Below are 19870 nucleotides of genomic sequence, written 5' to 3' on the forward strand. Positions count from 1 at the left end.
GCCGTCCCCAAATAGTGTCGGTTATTCATTATTATTATTATCTGGCGTTTTGTTTCGCAATATTATGCAAAAGCAACTTTTCTTACCTTCTGGTACCTGCTGATGTGTATTTGGGATCTGCATAAGTCCTGAAAATGTGCGCCCATCCGCCATTGTAGTCCGTGCCGACGCCGTAGTCGATAAGCTTCTTCTTTTTCTCTACCTTCTTATGTGGCATTCATCTTCCGCTGTTGCCATTTCTGATATAAAGTAGTGTAAAGTTCTTACTTATATCTGTCAGTGGACTATCTATCAAAGCGCTAAAAAAAAACTGTAGTGGGTTTACATTATTCACTCACGGAACTTAGAGGGTTCCGGTGGGTCGTCTTTTCATTATTATTATTATCTCGCGTTTTGTTTCGCAATATTATGCAAAATCAACTTTTCTTACCTTCTGGTACCTGCTGATCTGTTTTTGGGATCTGCATAAGTCCTGAAAAATTGCGCGTGTCCGCCTTTGTAGTCTTCTTTTTCTCTATCTTCTTGTTATGGGACAAATCACTGCAAGTAAGCGATGATATTACGGAACCGTCGATCCTTCAGGCAGTACTACATCAAAAAGCGACATCGGTGTGTAAAGGATATCACCACACGGGCTCAGGAACACTTCAGAAAAACACTGTCAGTAACTACAGTTTGTCGCTACTTCTGTAAGTGCAAGTTAAAACTCTACTATGCAAAGCGAAAGTGATTCATCAACCACACCCAACACCCAACAGAGCTCATCTAAGATGGACTGATGCAAAGTTTAATAGTGTTCTGTGGTCTGACGAGTCCACATTTCAAATGGTTTTTGGAAACTGTGGACATTGTGTACTCTGGAACAAAGAGGAAAAGAACCATCCGGATTGTTATAGGCGCAAAGTTGAAAAGCCAGCATCTGTGATGGTATGGGGGTGTATTAGTGCCCAAGGCATGGGTAACTTACACATCTGTGAAGGCACCATTAATGCTGAAAGGTACATACAGGTTTTGCAGCAATCCAAGCAACGTTATCATGGACGCCCCTGCTTATTTCAGCAAAACAATGCCAAGCCACGTGTTACATCAACGTGGCTTCATAGTAAAAGAGTGCGGGTACTAGACTGGCCTGCCTGTAGTCCAGACCTGTCTCCCATTGAAAATTTGTGAAGCCTAAAATACCACAACGGAGACCCCCGGACTGTTGAACAACTTAAGCTGTACATCAAGCAAGAATGGGAAAGAATTCCACCTGAAAAGCTTCAAAAATGTGTCTCCTCAGTTCCCAAACGTTTACAGAGTGTTGTTAAAAGGAAAGGCCATGTAACACAGTGGTAAAAATGCCCCTGTGACAACTTTTTTGCAATGCGTTGCTGCCATTAAATTCTAAGTTAATGATTATCGCCAAAATGTGTCCGTTCTCCCTTTTCTGTCTACACACTGTGTCTGCTTGTAAGTACTCTGTGACTGTGCGCTGCCGAACATGCTCCTCTGCTCGGAAAACCAGCAACGACACGACGACGGTACTTTTCAGAGGCGGTATAGTACCGAATATGATTCGTTAGTATCGCGGTACTATACTAATACCGGTATACCGTACAACCCTATTACTTTAAGACTTCTATTTTTTAGATGAGCTGTAGTTTGTACACATCGAAGTAAAAAAAAGACTCAAACAAAAGTGGATTTGACAAAACGGCACCAGTAGATTTGTCCTGACAAAAGCCAGTATCTTCCACGATTGGTAAAGCGCTCGCCATCGTTTTTGATGATGAAACCACCGATCGCTTTAGCCCTCAAATCGTCTCTTGCAAACTTCCTGAACTTTCCAAAGGCCGTGGCATTAAGAACAAGCCCGGCTTCAGGGCAGCTTCCTTAGCGGAGGTTTTTAAACCTCATCGTCGCAAAGCTGGTGTCTGACAAGGTTTGATGTGTTGAAGCTCAATGTTTTTTTTTTCAGAATGTCAGCAGAGCATTTGGTGCAAATAGCAGACGTAAAGTCTTCCCCTGAAACAGTGAAGAAGTCTGACGCAATGTTTGTTTACAGAGAGCTCAGGGGAATTTTATCGCAGGCTTATATTATAGGACTAAAGGAGCGCTTGATTTGCTCATCCTGACCCACCTACAGCACAGTACAGGTCATCTCGCCTCATTTGTGTCAGGTTTGTCACTGACAGTTCAGTTAGGTTAAGTTTTTTCCTGTCTTTGTTTCCTGTCAGCGGTTATTTCCTGATTATCCTCCTGAGTGCTTTGTCCCCTCAGCTGTGGCTGATTGGCACCTGGCCACACCTGGTGTCAATCAGCGAGCTGCTATTTGAACCTGCCTTCCTCTCCAGTCAGTGCTGGATTATTGTTACTACTACCTGTCATAATACTTGTCGTTGTAGCTCTGTCTACTTTTGTTCACTCTGCTCATGTCATAGTTCCTAAGTGTTTTTGTTTCTTGTCGACAGTTAGCCTTTGCGCTATTTTAGTTCATAGCCAAGTTTGTTCTCCACCTTGTGCGCGCCTTTTGTTTGTACCCTTTTGTTTGTTTTTTTGCTATAGTGTTAAATTAAATCATGTTTTCCTGGACAAAGCCTGCCATCTCTGCATCTTAGGGTTCGTCACCAACATACTCTGACAATTTGAGTGTTTTTTTATCCACTGAACATGTCTAAATTGTCACAAGTGCACTGCAAAAAGTCAGTGTTCAAAAACTAAAAAAACAAAAATTAGCTGTATTTTACGGAGCCCCTAAAGGGACATGGGGGATTTTTTTTTTTTTTTTTTTTTTTTTCAGACATGTATCTCGTGCGCACGACAAACTATCTCGTGCGGAAGAGAAACTTTTTATAAAAAAAAATATATATATATATATATATATATATATATATATATATATATATATACATATATATATATTCTATACATATACTCAATATAGGTCATAACATCTCAGCAACAAGCTGTAATATCTTACTGAGATCATTTAGGACCAAAACACTTAAAACAAGTAAAACACTCTAACATAAAATCTGCTTAGTGAGAAGAATTATCTTATCAGACAGAAAATAAGCAAATATCACCCTTATTTGACATATTTCATCTTACTTAGATTTCACTTTTTGCAGTGTGGGAATATTTAGTGTGAGGGCGTTATTGTTATTAGCACTGCCATAGTGCTCTTGGGCATGGAATTCACCAGAGTTGCACAGGTTGTTACTAGAATCTTCTTTTAGGAATATATATTTAATAAAATTTACATTTTAACCGATAAAAGGGGCCAAATCGGTGCTTTAGAAACAACGCTGGTGATTAAACGCCATGAGCCTGAATCGGTACTTAAAAATGTGAAAACACATACATTTAGTTGAAAAACAGAAATTTAAATACTTCAATGGTATAAATAAAAAGGATAACATTGTTTCGGTGGTTAAAAAAAGGTCCAAATCTAGCCTTTAAATAGACCTCCCCTTTTAAACCAGTTGATCTGCCGTTTCTTTTATGCTCTGCCTCTCCTTTGTGGAGAGGGGGGCACAGATGAAGTGCTAGCTGTTCAAAGTGGGCACCCAGGGTGGACCACTCATCTCTGCATCAGTTGGGGACGTCTCTGCACTGCTGACCTGTCTCCACTCAAGATGATCTCCTGCTGGTCCCACTATGGACTGGACTCTCACTATTATGTTAGATCCACTATGGACTGGAATCTCACACTTTTATGTTAGATCCACTATGGACTGGACTCTCACTATTATGTTAGATCTACTATGGACTGGACTCTCACTATTATGTTAGATCTACTATGGACTGGGCTCTCACTATTATGTTAGATCCACTATGGACTGGACTCTCACAATATTATGTTAGATCCACTATGGACTGGACTTTCTCACTATTATGTGAGATCCACTATGGACTGGACTCTCACACTATTATGTTAGATCCACTATGGACTGGACTTTTACACTATTATGTTAGATCCACTATGGACTGGACTCTCACACTATTATGTTAGATCCACTATGGCCTGGACTCTCACACTATTATATTAAATCCACTATGGACTGGACTCTCACACTATTATGTTAGATCCACTATGGACTGGACTCTCACTATTATGTTAGATCCACTATGGACTGGACTCTCACTATTATGTTAGATCCACTATGGACTGGACTCTCACACTATTATGTTAGATCCACTATGGACTGGACTTTTACACTATTATGTTAGATCCACTATGGACTGGACTCTCACACTACTATGTTAGATCCACTATGGACTGGACTCTCACTCTTATGTTAGATCCACTATGGACTGGACTCTCACACTACTATGTTAGATCCACTATGGACTGGACTCTCACTCTTATGTTAGATCCACTATGGACTGGACTCTCACAATATTATGTTAGATCCACTATGGACTGGACTCTCACACTATTATGTTAGATCCACTATGGACTGGACTCTCACAATATTATGTTAGATCCACTATGGACTGGACTCTCTCACTATTATGTTAGATCAACTATGGACTGGACTCTCACACTATTATGTTAGATCCACTATGGACTTGACTCTCTCACTATTATGTTAGATCAACTATGGACTGGACTTTCACTATTATGTTAGATCCACTCGACGTCCATTGCACCGGTCACCCCTCCAAGGTTTCTCATTGTCATTTCATTGGGTTGCGTTCTTGCTTGCCCTGATGTGGGATCTGAGCCAAGGATGCCGTTGTGGCTTGTGCAGCCCTTTGAGACACTGGTGATTTAGGGCTATATAAATAAACATTGATTGATTGATTGATCTTTCTCAGCAAGACATCTTGGAGGTGTGTCGGGGGTTCTAATGCTGTAAAACTGGCATGGAGCCCGGTTGTTAGGGGTCATGCTGCGCTCCACGATGTGACAGTACTGTACAAGTTGTGCTTTAGCATTCATGCATGCGAGACACAATTATCGTGCTATACTCACTGTAACAATGACTACTGAGACATGAGACATTTTGAGTGCTTATCCACAGAAGAAATTGTGTCTAACAAAATAAACTCACACATTTAGAACGACAAGTGAGGTTTCACAGACTACATTGAGCCAAAATGGGAATGCTAAGTTGCCAATTTCAACTCCTTTTTTTTTTATCAAAGTGTTATGTTCTCAGGGCAGAAACATATAAGCACTCAAGACGAGAATTACAAACAATTTTTGTCAAGATAACAATAAAACTTTGCTAACTGGAAGTCGTAATGAATCACTTCAGAATGTACAGTCGTGGTCAAAAGTTTACACACACTTGTGAAGGACATAATGTCATGGCCTCCAAACATATTGCTGGGTATTGCATACTTGCCAACCTTGAGACCTCCGATTTCGGGAGGTGGGGGGTGCGGAGGGGGGCGTGGTTAAGAGGGGAGGAGTATATTTACAGCTAGAATTATTATTTCATATATATATATATATATATATATATATATATATATATATATATATTTATATATATATATATATATATATATATATAAGAAACACTCAAGTATTTCATATATATATATATATATATATATATATATATATATATATATATATATATATATATATATATATATATATATATATATATATGAAATACTTGACTTTCAATTAATTTTAGCAATATATATATATTTATTTTATTATGTATATATGTATATTTATATATATATATATATATATATATATATATATGTATGTATGTATGTATGTATGTATGTATATATATATATATATATATATATATATAGTATAGCAGTTGTGCACTGCACTCTCTAAAAGCCGTGGATGTTATTGTCACATATGCGTGATTGGGGGGCGTGGTTTAGAGGGAGTATATTTACAGCTAGAATTCACCAAGTCAAGTATTTCATATATATATATATATATATATAAGAACTTGACTTTCAGTGAATTCTAGCTATATATATATATATATATATATATATATATTTACTTTATTATATATATATATATATATATATATATATATATATATATATATATATATATATATATATATATAAATAAGAGAAATACTTGAATTTCAGTGTTCATTTATTTACACATATACACACACATAACACTCATCTACTCATTGTTGAGTTAAGGGTTGAATTGTCCATCCTTGTTCTATTCTCTGTCACTATTTTTCTAACCATGCTGAACACCCTCTCTGATGATGCATTCTGCTTCGTCTCCTTGTTGTGTGCGCAGTTGTGCACTGCACTCTCTAAAAGCCGTAGATGTTATTGTCACATATGCATGTACAGTAGATGGCAGTATTGTCCTGTTTAAGAGTGTCACAACATTGCCGTTTACGGCAGACAAACTGCTTTATGGTTGACGAAAATGTGACTGTTGTTGTTGTGTGTTGTTACCGCGCTACGAGGACTTTAATGAAACTGCCTAACAATAAACCCACATAAGAAACCAACAACTCGCCCTCGATCATTCTACAGTTATAACGTCATTGGGCAGGCATGCTGTTTATATTGTGGGAAAGCGGACGTAAAAACAGGCTGTCGACACGTCACTCAGGTCCGCCTGAATTTCGGGAGATTTTCGGGAGAAAATTTGTCCCGGGAGGTTTTCGAGAGAGGCGCTGAATTTCGGGAGTCTCCCGGGAAATCCGTGAGGGTTGGCAAGTATAGTATTGTGGCCAAACAGCTCAATTTTTGTTTCATCTGACATCACATGGACAAAGATAAGACCTTCTGGGGGAAAGTTCTGTGGTCAGATGAAACAAAAATGTAGCTGTTTGGCCACAATACCCAGCAATATGTTTGGAGGAGAAAAGGTGAGGCCTTTAATCCCAGGAACACCATACCTCCCGTCAAGCATGGTGGTGGTAGTATTATGCTCTGGGCCTGTTTTGCTGCCAATGGAACTGGTGCTTTACAGAGAGTAAATGGGACAATGAAAAAAGGAGGATTACCTCCAAATTCTTCAGGATAACCTAAAATCATCAGCCCGGAGGTTGGGTCTCGGGCGCAGTTGGGTGTTCCAACAGGACAATGACACCAAACACACGTCAAAAGTGGAAAAGGAATGGCTACATTTTGGAACCCGCTTAATGAGAGCCTCAAGATGCTGTATCCATTCTCCAACTTCAAAAAGAAACTGAAATCTTACCTATTTACCACCTATCTCTAATGCCTCATGTGGGGTAGACTACTGTTGGGTTTTGCATGGTTGAATGAATGTTTGTGTATGCTTGCTTTAATACTATTATTTTGTGTTTATCATATAGCGTTGTTTTTTAGGGGGGGTTTCTGTGCTTACCACCATGTTTCATCATTCCATGTATACACTGTCCTCTGGACCCCCTGCCAAAAGCTTCTTCTAGCTTATTTGGGGTACCCTTTCACTTACCAATGTTAGTAACTGGTCAAGGGGGTGACCCCGGGATGCAGAGACGGGAGGCAAGTTTGAATAACAAAAAGGAATACATTTAATGAGTCCAAAAAGTGTAACAAAAAGCGATGGGGCAAAAATGCACACCATGAATACTAAATGGAACAGGTTCCTCAGTGGTCGGCAGGGGGAAAACCAGGGCGCACTAAGCACAGGGTAAAAGTCTTTGCTGCCTCAAGGAGGCTAGGAAACAAACACAACAACGTTAGGAAATACAGGATTAAGGAAAATCACGTGGGAGGTGCAGGGTAAAAATTAACCGACTAGACCAGCTGTGGGTGACGAGCTTAAATACTCCTCGGTAGAAATAGGTTGCAGGTGTGCCTTAGTGGAGACTAATGAGCTGAGGAAACAAATCACAACAAAAGAGAAGGCAGGGAAAATAATAACATAACAACCAACATCTTTAAATGATATTCACTACTATTGTAATTGTTCTATGGTATCGTGAATAAACTTGAAACTTGAAACTAAATCAGGCTAGAATGAAAGTTTTAGACAGGGCTAACCAAAGTTCTGACTTAAATGTGTGGACAATGCTGAAGAAACAAGTCCATGTCAGAAAACCAACACATTTAGCTGAACTGCACCAATTTTGTCAAGAGGAGTGGTCAAAGAATTCAACCAGAAGTTTGTGGGCGGCTACCAAAAGCCATACTTGCCAACCTTGAGACCTCCAATTTCGGGAGGTGGGGGGGTGGGTGCGGGGGGCGTGGTTGGGGGCGTGGTTAAGAGGGGAGGAGTATATTTACAGCTAGAATTCACCAAGTCAAGTATGTCATATATATATATATATATATATATATATATATCCCCGCGACCCCGAAGGGAATAAGCGGTAGAAAATGGATGGATGGATGGATATATATATATATATATATATATATATAAAAGAAATAATTGACTTTCAGTGAATTCTAGCTATATATATATATATATATATATATATATATATATATATATATATATAAGAAATAATTGACTTTCAGTGAATTCTAGCTATATATATATATATATATATATATATATATATATATATATATATATATATATATATATATATATATATAAGAAATAATTGACTTTCAGTGAATTCTAGCTATGTATATATATATATATATATATATATATATATATATATATATATATATATATATATATATATATATATATATATATATATATATATAAATATAAATAAATAAAATAAATACTTCAATTTCAGTGTTCATTTATTTACACATATATACACACACATAACACTCATCTACTCATTGTTGAGTTAAGGGTTGAATTGTCCATCCTTGTTCTATTCTCTGTCACTATTTTTCTAACCATGCTGAACACCCTCTCTGATGATGCATTGCTGTGTGGCACGCACAAAAGTGCTTTCATCAAATGCACTAGATGGCAGTATTGTCCTGTTTAAGAATGTCACAACATTGCTGTTTACGGCAGACGGACTGCTTTACTGTAGACGTTCTTTATATTGTGGGAAAGCGGACTCAGGTCCGCATGGAGCTGGAGGGGGCGTGGCCTGAATTTCGGGAGATTTTCGGGAGAAAATTTGTCCCGGGAGGTTTTCGGGAGAGGCGCTGAATTTCGGGAGTCTCCCGGAAAATCCGGGAGGGTTGGTAAGTATGCCAAAAGCGCCTTATTGCAGTGAAACTTGCCAAGGCTCATGTAAGAAGTGAATTATATTTTATATAGCGCTTTTCTCTAGTGACTCGCACTTTTACATAGTGAAACCCAATATCTAAGTCACATCTAAACCAGTGTGGGTGGCACTGGGAGTAAGTGGGTAAAGTGTCATGCCCAAGGACGGTATAGCTCGGTTGATAGAGTGGCTGAGCCAGCATCTTTAAAGGGGAACATTATCACTAGACCTATGTACATACTTGCCAACCCTCCCGAATTTTCCGGGAGACTCCCTAAAAAATTCAGCGCCTCTCCCGAAAACCTCCCGGGACAAATATTCTCCCGAAAATCTCCCTATTGATGGGAGGACAACAGGGTGACAAGAACTAAATCATCCAGAGTAGAGATAAATTGTATTATTATGTTTATCTTACCTAAAAATAAATATATTTATTTAATTAAGAAAAAAAAAAAAAAAACTAAATACATTTTTACTATATTTTGCTAAAAATTAATTGTATTTTTATTTGTATTTTTTCTGACTCCTTATTACATCCAGCCATAGAATTATACATTGAAATAAACATATTTAAAATAATTAATTTTAAATTATCATAATAATTCATTTAAAATGACCATATTTAATTATTAAAATAATTGCATGTTTATCAACAACTTTAGCATTTTATTCATTACATTTTGAAGCTCTCAGAAGCCAAGTTATGTTATATTCCTTAATATTTATTTATGCAAGTTTGAAGTATCAATTATCTAAACACAGTTTTGTTTGCATATTTTCAGGATATATATATATATATATATATATATATATATATATATATATATATATATATATATATATATATACTTGACTTGGTGAATTCTGGCTGTGAATATACTCATCCCCTCTTAACCACGCCCCCAACCACGCCCCGCCCCACCCCCGACCACGCCCCCACCCCCCACCTCCCGAAATCGTAGGTCTCAAGGTTGGCAAGTATGCCTATGTAAGCGTCAATATATACCTTGATGTTGCAGAAAAAAGACCATATATTTTTTTAACCGATTTCCGAACTCTAAATGGGTGAATTTTGGTGAATTAAACGCCTTTCTAATATTCGCTCTCGGAGCGATGACGTCACATCGGGAAACAATCCGCCATTTTCTCAAACACCGAGTCAAATCAGCTCTGTTATTTTCCGTTTTTGTCGACTGTTTTCCGCACCTTGGAGACATCATGCCTCGTCGGTGTGTTGTCGGAGGGTGTAACAACACGAACAGGGACGGATTCAAGTTGCACCAGTGGCCCAAAGATGCGAAAGTGGCAAGAAATTGGACGTTTGTTCCGCACACTTTACCGACGAAAGCTATGCTACGACAGAGATGGCAAGAATGTGTGGATATCCTGCGACACTCAAAGCAGATGCATTTCCAACGATAAAGTCAAAGAAATCTGCCGCCAGACCCCCATTGAATCTGCTGGATTATGTGAGCAATTCAGGGACAAAGGGCCTCGGTAGCACGGCAAGCAATTGGCGGCAGTTTGTTCCCGCAGACGAGCGAGCTAAACCCCCTGGATGTCTTGGCTCACACCGTCAAGAGAAGAATATCGACCCTAGCTTCCCTGGCCTGCTGACATGAGGGTATGTCTACAGAATATATTAATTGATGAAAATTGGGCTGTCTGCACTCTCAAAGTGCATGTTGTTGCCAAATGTATTTCATATGCTGTAAACCTAGTTCATAGTTGTTAGTTTCCTTTAATGCCAAACAAACACATACCAATCGTTGGTTAGAAGGCGATCGCCGAATTCGTCCTCGCTTTTCTCCCACGTCGTTTTCGTCGGTTTCGCTTGCATACGGTTCAAACCGATATGGCTCAATAGCTTCAGTTTCCTCTTCAATTTTGTTTTCGCTACCTGCCTCCACACTACAACCATCCGTTTTAATACATTCGTAATCTGTTGAATCGCTTAAGCCGCTGAAATCCGAGTCTGAATCCGAGCTAATGTCGCTATAGCTTGCTGTTCTTTCCGCCATGTTTGTTTGTGTTGGCATCACTATGTGACGTCACAGGAAATCAGGCACTTTGAAGCTTTTTTTTTGTTATGATCCGCTGCCCGGATCATATTTTTGTTTACGTTTTCTAGGTACTTGTGTTTTTTGTTAGTTTTGGACTCCTTGAGTGCCTGTTTTGTACACCTGAGTTTGTTGCCATGGCTGCTTATTGTTTTCACCTGCCGCGTGTGTTCCCGACGCGCACCTGTTGGTCATCACTGACATTATTATTTAAGCCTGCCTTCCCTGTCATTCTGTCTTGCTTCCCAGTTTGTTTTCGTACAACAGATGACGACTTTTGTTTCCTGCTCTGAACCTGCTAGCTTCCACGCTAGACTCCTTTTTACCTTCTAGCTCCCACGCTAGCTCTTTTAGTTTTTTGCTTTCCGTGCTATGAGCATGTTTTTGTTTGTTCCAGTATAATTTATTTATTAAATAAATCCTTTCTTACCTTCACGCTGTGTCCGAAGTCCGTTGCATCCTGGGAGGACGAAACCCCGCGTCACCATGCGCCCCGGTCGTCACATTTTTAGGGATATTGCGTGATGGGTAAAATTTTCTCTGCAGCATCGCGTGGACATCGGGGGCGGTACCTCTGGATTGGCAGACCGGGGTGGTGGTTCCTCTCTTTAAGAAGGGGAACCGGAGGGTGTGTTCTAACTATCGTGGGATCACACTCCTCAGCCTTCCCGGTAAGGTCTATTCAGGTGTACTGGAGAGGAGGCTACGCCGGATAGTCAAACCTAGGATTCAGGAGGAACAGTGTGGTTTTCGTCCTGGTCGTGGAACTGTGGACCAGCTCTATACTCTCGGCAGGGTCCTTGAGGGTGCATGGGAGTTTGCCCAACCAGTTTACATGTGTTTTGTGGACTTGGAGAAGGCATTCGACCGTGTCCCTCGGGAAGTCCTGTGGGGAGTGCTCAGAGAGTATGGGGTATCGGACTGTCTGATTTTGGCGGTCCGCTCCCTGTATGATCAGTGTCAGAGCTTGGTCCGCATTGCCGGCAGTAAGTCGGACACATTTCCAGTGAGGGTTGGACTCCGCCAAGGCTGCCCTTTGTCCCCGATTCTGTTCATAACTTTTATGGACAGAATTCTAGGCGCAGTCAAGGCGTTGAGGGGATCTGGTTTGGTGGCTGCAGGATTAGGTCTCTGCTTTTTGCAGATGATGTGGTCCTGATGGCTTCATCTGGCCAGGATCTTCAGCTCTCGCTGGATCGGTTCGCAGCCGAGTGTGAAGCGACTGGGATGAGAATCAGCACCTCCAAGTCCGAGTCCATGGTTCTCGCCCGGAAAAGGGTGGAATGCCATCTTCGGGTTGGGGAGGAGACCCTGCCCCAAGTGGAGGAGTTCAAGTACCTCGGAGTCTTGTTCACGAGTGAGGGAAGAGTGGATCGTGAGATCGACAGGCGGAACGGTGCGGCATCTTCAGTAATGCGGACGCTGTATCGATCCGTTGTGGTGAAGAAGGAGCTGAGCCGGAAGGCAAAGCTCTCAATTTACCGGTCGATCTACGTTCCCATCCTCACCTATGGTCATGAGCTTTAGGTTATGACCGAAAGGACAAGATCACGGGTACAAGCGGCCGAAATGAGTTTCCTCTGCCGGGTGGCGGGGCTCTCCCTTAGAGATAGGGTGAGAAGCTCTGTCATCCGGGGGGAGCTCAAAGTAAAGCCGCTGCTCCTCCACATGGAGAGGAGCCAGATGAGGTGGTTCGGGCATCTGGTCAGGATGCCACCCGATCGCCTCCCTCGGGAGGTGTTTAGGGCACGTCCGACCGGTAGGAGGCCACGGGGAAGACCCAGGACACGTTGGGAAGACTATGTCTCCCGGCTGGCCTGGGAACGCCTCGGGATCCCCCTGGAGGAGCTGGACGAAGTGGCTGGGGAGAGGGAAGTCTGGGCTTCCCTGCTTAGGCTGCTGCCCCCGCGACCCGACCTCGGATAAGCGGAAGAAGATGGATGGATGGGTAAAATTTTGAAAAAAACTTCGAAAAATATAATAAGCCACTGGGAACTAATTTTTAATGGTTTTAACAATTCTGAAATTGTGATAATGTTCCCCTTTAAGGGTTCCAGGTTCGATCTCCGCTTCCGCCATCCTCGTCACTACCGTTGTGTCCTTGGGCAAGACACTTTACCCACCTGCTCCCAGTGCCACCCACACTGGTTTAAATGTAACTTACATATTGGGTTTCACTATGTAAAACGCTTTGAGTCACGAGAGAAAAGCGCTATATAAATATAATTCACTTCACTTCACATGTAAGCAAATATTAACAATGCTGTATGTATACTTTTGACCCAACATTTTCAGTAGACCCATAATAAATTCATAAAAGAACCAAACTTTATAAATGTTTTTTGTGCTCCAATCACTCTATCACAAAAAAGTAAGAGTTGTAGAAATTACTGGAAACTCAAGACAGCCATGACATTATGTTCTTTACAAGTGTATGTACACTTTTGACCACGACTGTATACAAGTGAGTGTTGTTCATCTTGTGTTCAATCTCACCGAAGCGGGTTATTGCCCTTTTGTTTGCAGATCTTGTTATTCATGCCGAAACCATGGCAACCAGTTCACACCGCAAACCCAACTTTTTATTTATTTATTTATTATTAACTTTCACTTGAACTTTAACCAGGGCACCACTGTGGGTAATTTCACAAACAACAATGTGTGACATCATTGGAAATAGGCTATCGACCTGTTGTGTTGTGTTTGGCAGTGGACCTTTTTGAAGCTGAGGGACTTTGGCAGGAGGAAATTCTGACTGGTGAAGGAGTCCGCTTGGATGACTAAAATGGAATAAATATGAAACCAATCGACTAGAATAACTTGTTTTAAAAAAAATAATGTTTATGTAAGCCAGTGCCTCTCTAATACTTTCTGTCATGACCCACCTTCTGGGACAAAACCTTGAGTTGAATTACGATTGAGAACTCGGCATACTTGCCAACCTTGTATATTTATTTTATTATATATATATTGTTGCGTTTTGGACCAGTTGTTCCTCCCAGGGAATTCAAGTCACAAGTCGCTCCCAAGCTCTTTACGACACTTAAAGCTGAGTAGAAAAACCACCAGAGACAGAATAGGTATTTTGTAATATATTTGCAAAGCTTTGCAGATATACATTGAGACCAGTCCAGCATAGAACATTCAATTGCGCCGCTAAGATGGTCTGCCCCCCCCTGACCAAACCCTCTCCCCTCTTAAGTCATGTCTCTCTAGCCAAAACAAATGCCCATTATCGCTCTTTCTAACATTCCAAAGCTTCAAGGTTAACACACACAGTTTACTTGCAGACAAACAGAAAGAGAACAAATGGAAAAACACGAGCTGTTTTCAAATATGACTATGGGGCGGCATGGCGTAGTGGGTAGAGCAACCGTGCCAGAAACCTGAGGGTTGCAGGTTCGCTCCCCGCCTCTTACCATCCAAAAATTGCTGTTGTGTCCTTGGGCGGGACACTTCACCCTTTTCCCCCGGGGCCACTCATACCGGTGAATTGAATGATGAATGATAGGTGGTGGTCGGAGGGGCCGTTCGCGCAAATTGCAGCCACGCTTCCGTCAGTCTACCCCAGGGCAGCTGTGGCTATGAAAGTAGCTTACCACCACCAGGTGTGAATGAATGATGGGTTCTACATGTAAAGCGACTTTGGGTACTTAGAAAAGCGCTATATAAATCCCAGGTATTATGAAATAAAAGTAGTAACACTTAAATTCGGATATATGTAAATATCTGCCTCCGACAATATATATATATATAAATTAGAGAAATACTTGAATTTCAGTGTTCATTTATTTACACATATACACACACATAACACTCATCTACTCATTGTTGAGTTAAGGGTTGAATTGTCCATCCTTGTTCTATTCTCCGTCACTATTTTTCTAACCATGCTGAACACCCTCTCTGATGATGCATTCTGCTTCGTCTCCTTGGTGTGTGCGCAGTTGTGCCCTGCACTCTCTAAAAGCCCCAGATGTTATTGTCACATATGCATGTACAGTAGATGGCAGTATCGTCCTGTTTAAGAGTGTCACAACATTGCTGTTTACGGCAGACAAACTGCTTTACGGTAGACGAAAACATGACTGCTGTTGTTGTGTGTTGTTACCGCGCTGGGAGGACGTTAATGAAACTGCCTAACAATAAACCCACATAAGAAACCAAGAACTCGCCCTCCATCATTCTACAGTTATAACGTCATTGGGCAGGCACACTGTTTATATTGTGGGAAAGCGGACGTGAAAACAGGCTGTCGACACGTCACTCAGGTCCGCCTGAGTTTCGGGAGATTTTTGGGAGAAAATTTGTCCCAGGAGGTTTTCGGGAGAGGCGCTGAATTTCGGGAGTCTCCCGAAAAATTCGGGAGGGTTGGCAAGTATGGAACTCGGTGACATGTATTTACTGATCTGACCATGGCACTGTGTGAGTTACATTCTTTAAATATGGCACTGAAGGCCGTGGTCGACTCCACATTTCTTTCTATTCTTGTCACAAACTTCTCCTTCTCTGCCGAATTGTTAGCTTCATACACCTGGGTTCCTGTGTACCGTATTTTCCGGACTATAAGGCGCACTTAAAATTATTATTTTTTTCTCAAAACTAGACACTGCACCTTATAACCCGGGGCGGCTAATGTAAGGAATAATTCTGGTTTTGCTTACCGATCTCCAAACTATTTTATTTGGTACATGGTGTAATGATAATTTTGACCAGTAGATGGCAGTCACACATAAGAGATACGTGTAGACTCCAATATGATGGCAATATGACTCAAGTAAACAACACCAACATTTTATATGTCCATCCATCCATCCATCTTCTTCCGCTTATCCGTGGACAGGAAGCCCAGACTTTCCTCTCCCCAGCCACTTCGTCCAGCTCTTCCCGGGGGATCCCGATGCGTTCCCAGGCCAGCCGGGAGACATAGTCTTCCCAACGTGTCCTGGGTCTTCCCCGTGGCCTACCGGTCGGACGTGCCCTAAACACCTCCCTAGGGAGGCGTTCGGGTGGCATCCTGACCAGATGCCCGAACCACCTCATCTAGCTCCTCTCCATGTGGAGGAGCAGAGGCTTTACTTTGAGTTCCTCCCGGATTGCAGAGCTTCTCACCCTATCTCTAAGGGAGAGACCCACCACCCGGCGGAGGAAACTCATTCCGGCCGCTTGTACCCGTGATCTTGTCCTTTTGGTCATAACCCAAAGCTCATGACCATAGGTGAGGATGGGAACGTAGATCGACCCGGTAAATTGAGAGCTTTGCCTTCCGGCTCAGCTCCTTCTTCACCACAACGGATCGATACAGCGTCCGCATTACCGAAGACGCCGTACCGAGCCGCCTGTCGATCTCACCATCCACTCTTCCCTCACTCGTGAACAAGACTCCGAGGTACTTGAACTCCTCCACTTGGGCCACATTTTATATGTTTCGTTGAAAATATAGAACATTACTGTCAGGTTCAAACAAAAGACAAGAAGAAGGAATCAGGCAGAGACAGAGTTCAATTTAGCTCATGGGGAGAGACGTATTGGGCTGTACACTCAGTTAGAGTTTCCCCCTACGCTCTAAGGTACAGTCCCACGTGCTCCTCTATTTATTCGGGAGGTCCCTAGTTAACATCACTGAGGTTGCATCTGAAGGGAGGGGTAATGCAAGCAGCCCCAGTAGACACAATACATGATTATACAGAATGGAAATGTGCTGGCACTCGGGATTTCGCCCTGTCTCTGTTTTGTCTGCGTTGAGGTACTCGATGTCCGTCCTCGGCTGTCAGCAGGCAGGGTCTGTAAACAAACTGCTGATACCAGATAACTTGCAATGGAAGATTACAAGTTGTGTGCCTTTGCACGGATAGAAGAGTACAACAACGATTGATAATAACTATAGCAACGGCCTTTAAGCATAAGAGTTGTGTGATAACGTATACATAATTATTCTAACATTTACACACGGTGCTCAACAATCTATCAAAATGTTTTAGTAGGACTTTGGTAAGCTATGAAGCCGCACCGCTTGATGGTGTCAGGACTTGGACTATGTTGTGGTTTGTTTTCCCGTGGTGCAAAGGGACTTGACCGGACACGGCGTGAAGGTATGGACATGTTTAATATTTTAACTCAAAAAGCTCAAAAAAGTATAAACCAAAGGCGCTCACGGCGGAGGTAAAAAAAAAACTTGGCTATGAAAACAAAACTTGTAAACTATGGCATGAATAAAAAAAAAACTTACTTGGAACGAGAAAAGAGCATGAAAAAGAGCAGCATGGATTACAAGGGTGTGTAGAGGGTGATGTCGCCAGGAAGACAGCCTGGCAACTCAAAGCTTAAATAATAGTGACATGCTTAGTGAAAGCAGGTGCGTGACTCCAAATGTGAAAACGTGAGACAGGTGCGTGACATGACAGGTGAAAACTAATGGGTTGCTATGGTGACAAAAACAAACAAAAGTGCACAAAGAGTCCAAAAACAAAACCGAACATGACAAAAACAAAACATGATCACACAGACATGACAGATGGATTGTACTGTGCTTCAACATAGGAGTATTATTATGGTGTGTGTATAAGGTAAGACATATTATCTGGCGTTTTGTTTCGCAATATTATGCAAAAAGCAACTTTTCTTACCTTCTGGTACCTGCTGATCTGTATTTAGGATCTGTATAAGTCCTGAAAAATTGCGCGCCCCCGCCTTTGTCAATAAACTTCTTCTTTTTCTCTATCTTCTTATGTAGCATTAATCTTTCACTGTTGCTATTTCTAATATAAAGTAGTGTAAAGTTCTTACTTATATCTGTCAGTGGACTAGCTATCAAAGCGCTAAAAAAACTGTAGTGGGTTTACATTATTCACTCACGGAACTTAGAGGGTTCCGGTGGGTCGGTTTTCATTATTATTATTTCGCGTTTTGTTTAGCAATATTATGCAAAAGCAACTTTTCTTACCTTCTGGTACCTGCTGATCTGTATTTGGGATCTGCATAAGTCCTGAAAAATTGCACGCCTCAGCCTTTGTAGTCCGTGCCGACACCATAGTCGATAAGCTTCTTCTTTTTCTCTATCTTCTTGTTGTGTGACATTCATCCTCCGCTGTTGCCATTTCTAATAGAAAGTAGTGTAAAATAGTACTTATATATGTAAGTAGACTAGCTATCAAAGCGCTAAATGTGTTTACATAATTCACTCACGGAACTTAGAGGGTTCCGGTGGGTCGGTTTTCCATTATTATTATTTCGCGTTTTGTTTAGCAATATTATGCAAATGCAACTTTTCTTACCTTCTGGTACCTGCTGATCTGTATTTGGGATCTGCATAAATCCTGAAAAATTGCGAGTGTCCGCCTTTGTAGTCCATGGCGATGGCTTCTTCTTTTTCTCTATCTTCTTGTTATGTGACATTCATCCTCCGCTGTTGCCATTTCTAATATAAAGCAGTATAAAGTTCTTACTTATATCCGTCAGTAGACTAGCTATCAAAGCGCTAAAAAAAACTGTAGTGGGTTTACATAATTCACTCACGGAACTTAGAGGGTTCCGGTGGGTCGGTTTTTCATTATTATTATCTCGCGTTTTGTTTAGCAATATTATGCAAAAGCAACTTTTCTTACCTTCTGGTACCTGCTGATCTGTATTTGGGATCTGCATAAGTCCTGAAAAGTTGCGAGTGTCCGCCTTTGTAGTCCATGGCGATGGCTTCTTTTTTTTTCTCTATCTTCTTGTTTGTCATGTCTGTGTGATCATGTTTTGTTTTAGTCATGTTTGGTTTGGTTTTTGGACTTTTTGTGCACTTTTGTTTGTTTTGTCACCATAGCAACCATTAGTTTTCACCTGTCACGTCACGCACCTGTTTCACGTTTTGAGTCACGCACCTGTTTTCACTAATCATGTCTGTAGCATTTAAGTTCATTGTTTTCAGTTTGTCTTTCTGGCGACATCCTGCATTCTGTCACACTCTGTTTACCTCTGCGCACTTCATGCCATATCCAAGTAAGTTTGTTTTTTTTCGATTCATGCCACAGTTAGCTACTTTTGTTCATATCCTTAGTTTTTTGCCCACGTGCAAGTATTTTTTTCATTTGTCGAGTTTTTGTACTTCCGCCCTTGTGCGCGCCTTTTGTTTGCTTCCTTTTTTTTGTAGTTTGTTAGTGTTTTAAATAAATATGTATTTACCTTCACGCCATGACCAGTCCAGCTTTACTTGCATCTCGGGAAAACAAACACACCATAGTCCACGTCCTGACATTGTTATGTGTCACGTTCAAACACAGAGGACATCTATTAAACAAGACAAAAGGCAAGGAATCAAACAGAGACAGAATTCAATTTGGACTCAATATTGAGGAGAGACATGGCCACTGCACTCTCTGTACAGTCCTGCACCATGCTCTGACGAAGAAGGTTTTCGTCACCTCCTTTATTCAGATGTTCAATGTTCACGCACCAACACATGTCACAGCAGGAATGGGAAGTATTTAAAACAGTCATTGTTTTCGGTCTCATTGAAGTCCAAGAAGAGGATTTCTCGGGCTTGGGCTCTTCCTGGATCCAGCTGGGGCAGGTGTTGGAGGACAATGGATAACCCCTCCCGTCTCCTGACCACAGTGACTTCAAGAGGGCAGCGGGTCGTAAACAGCGTTGACCTCGGTCACCAAACAGTTGGAAGAGAGTTTGTGAAATACTTCAGAGAGAGTTCGTTTAACACTTCAAAGAGAGTTCCTCTGG

This window comes from Nerophis lumbriciformis, linkage group LG22 (assembly GCF_033978685.3).
Source record: "Nerophis lumbriciformis linkage group LG22, RoL_Nlum_v2.1, whole genome shotgun sequence".
Taxonomy (NCBI): Eukaryota; Metazoa; Chordata; class Actinopteri; order Syngnathiformes; family Syngnathidae; genus Nerophis; species Nerophis lumbriciformis.